The sequence below is a fragment of the Martes martes genome (assembly GCF_963455335.1).
Source record: "Martes martes genome assembly, chromosome: Y".
NCBI classification, from domain to species: domain Eukaryota; kingdom Metazoa; phylum Chordata; class Mammalia; order Carnivora; family Mustelidae; genus Martes; species Martes martes.
The window spans coordinates 17,104,374-17,107,667 of NC_137907.1; positions in this window are offsets into that span (position 1 = coordinate 17,104,374).

Consider the following 3,294-nt stretch of genomic DNA (forward strand, 5'->3'; position numbering starts at 1 on the left):
GAGCCAGTTAACCGAGGCAAGTTTTAGGTGGCGAGGGGAAGGTGCGCCAACAGGGCCCCCCCACTCACAAGGACCCGAGAAGAGAAGAGGCGAGGTTGTGTCAACGGTAAGGGCGCAGCGCCCTACGCGAGAGAAGCACCTTCGCCGTCAACCAACCACTCGGAAGCCTGCGCACTCACCTCACAATCCGAGGAAGCCGAAATGGCAAGGGAGGCGTATCCCGGAAACAGCTTCCGCAGTAGGGCGTGGGGGGTGCTGCGCGCCTGCGCATCTCTTTCTAAGAAGCTCCCGGAAGGAATTTGTCTTAGGTAATGCAGAAGGTTTGTGTAGGTTTGCAGATTGAGCTCCAGTTTCAAGGCCGCGTAATTCTCCATGAACAAAAAGACCAGTAATTTGTCTCCGTTGGGGAATGATAGGGGAAAGGCAGCTGTTATCCTGAGTGAAACAACTCGGATCTTTTCATGAAGTTACTGCCGGCATTAGAAGTACCTTTTCCAAGTTTTTCTGCTACAAAACCGCCTGAAACTCAAAATGGGAAGCCCCCTCCAACCGGAGTATACTGCTCTACATTTTGTCTCACACTTCTCCATGAGACTCTTCTATAGATTGCTTCGCTCGTCCTCCTGGTGACAAACTGGTGATAACCCAAACAGCAGCTCATCTCGGCGATGAATCGCATTCCTTTTTGCACTGAACACTGCCATGCTACCTTCCAACCCAACTTGGATGTGAATCCAGGCACTATGACTCCATCCAAACATTGCAAAACTATCTCTCTTTCACCCATTTGGCCATTGCTGTCTGTGGCACATCAATTTCGGCGTTCATTTTGTAACATAAGCCTCATACCCTATTTGGAAAAAACAACAACAAAAAACTTAAAAAAAAAATCAGTTGACGGACAAGGACCATAAAATTATAGATTTGTTAAGAACTATAGTGCTCAGGGGCGCCTGGGTGGCTCAGTGGGTTAAGGTCTCTGCCTTCGGCTCAGGTCATGATCCCGGGATCCTGGGATCGAGTCCTGCATCGGGCCCTCTGCTCAACAGGGAGCCTGCTTCCTCCTCTCTCTCCGCCTGCCTCTCTGCTTACTTGTGCTCTCTGTCTGTCAAATAAGTAAACAAAATCTTAAAAAAAAAAAAAAAAAAAAAGGAAGAAGAAGGACTATAGTGCTCAGCATAGTGTCTTCTGCCTAATGGGTGTTCTTTTTTCCTCCTTCTCTCCTTTTTAAATGGAAAAAATATATGATCTCTCAAGTCTAACTTGTCTTATACACGTGACTAAAGAGGAGCCTTATACATGTGAGCTTTCCCATCTGCAATACTAATTACCGATCAATGCTTCTTAAAAAAGGAAACAAAAAGTGGACCTTGGCCCATAAACTTTTTGTTGAATATTCCAAACATAAATCATCAGAATCTTTTTCAAAACTAGAAGGTCTTTTTTCAATTGAGCATTTAATTGTAATTACAGTATAATTAATATACAGTGTTCTATTAGTTTCAGGTATACTATATAGCAATTGAACAATTCTATGCATTGGTAAATGCTCATTTATCCTAAGTGTACTTATATTAAGGGAGTGAATTACAAGTAATTTTTTTTTAGGTATTTATTTCATTTTCAGTATAATAACATCTAGAGTTCTATTAGTTTCAGGTTTCAATATACTGATTTAGCCATTCTGTGCATATTTTACTTTTCATCATAAGTTCTTTAATCCCCATCATCTATTTCATCCATCCTCCCGCTGACCTCCCTTGTGAAACCATCGGTTTGTTTCTCTATAATTAAGAATGTGGTTCCTGGTCTCCTTCTCTCTCTCTTTTCCCCTATTTTGTTCCTTAAATTTCCAATATGAGTGAAATCATACTGTATTTGTCTTACTCTTATTCACTTTGCATCCTACTGTCTATTTCCATCCTTGTTGTTGCAAATGGCAAGATTTCATTTTTATGGCTGAATAATATTTCATTGCATATATACATCACATCTTTTTTTTTTTTTTTAATACATCACATCTTTATCCATTCATCTGTTCATGGATATTTGGGTTCTTCCATAACTTAGCTATTATAAATAATGCTGTTATAAACATTGAAGTACATGTATTCCTTTCAATTAGTTTTTTATATTCCTTAGCTAAATACCTAGTAATGGCATTGGTGGATCATAACGTAGTTCTACTGCTAACTTTTTGAGGACACTCCACACTGATTTCCAGAGTGGCTGCACCAGTTTGCATTTCCACCTATAGTGAAAGAGGGTTTCTTTGTTCCTACCTCCTTGCCAATATATGTTGCTTCTTATGCTTCTGAGTTTAGCCATTCTGACAAATATGAGGTGATACTGCACACTTTTGATTTGCATTTCCCTGTTACAAGTATGATGACCATCTTTTCATGGGTCTGTTGCCATCTGGACATGTTTTTGCAGAAATGTCTGTTCATGTCTCCTGCCCATTTTTAAATTGCATTATTTAGGTTTGGGGTGTTAAGTTATATCATTTCTTCATATATTTAGGATACTAATCCTTTATCAGATACATCATTTGCAAATATCTGTCCCATTCTGTAGGTTCCTTTTTACTTTTGTTGAATGTTTCCTTTACTGCCCGGAAGCTTTTCATCTTGATGTAGTCCTGATAGTTTATTTTTGCTTTCATTTTTCTTGTCACAGGGGACATACAGAAAGAAGTTGCTGTGACTGATGTCAAAGAGTTTACTATCTGTGTTCTCTAATATCTACATTTATGACTCTCCTCTCACCATTTTGAATTTATTTTTGTGTATGGTGTAAGAAAGTGGTCCAGTTTCGTTCTTCTGCATGTGGCTGTCCATTTGTTGAAGAGACTGTCTTTTTTCTACTGGATATTCTTCCCTGCTTTGTTGAGGATTAATTGCTGCGTAATTGTGGGTTTATTTCTGGGCTATTTTATTTTGCCCCATTGATCTATTTGTGTATTTTGTGCCAGTACTGTACTGTTTTGATTACTACAGCTTTGTAATGTAACTTGAAGTCTGGAACTGTGATGCCCCCAGCTATCTTTTCCTTTTTCAACATTCCTTTGGCTAGTCAGGGTCATTTGTGGTTCCATGTAAATACTAGGGTTGTTTGTTTGAGCTCTGTGAAAAATGCTAGTGGTATTTTCTTTTTTTTTTTTTTTTTTAAGATTTTATTTATTTATTTCACAGACAGAGATCACCAGTAGGCAGAGAGGCAGGCAGAGAGAGATGAGAAAGCAGGCTCTCCACGGAGCAGAGAGCCCGATGCGGGGCTCGATCCCAAGACCCT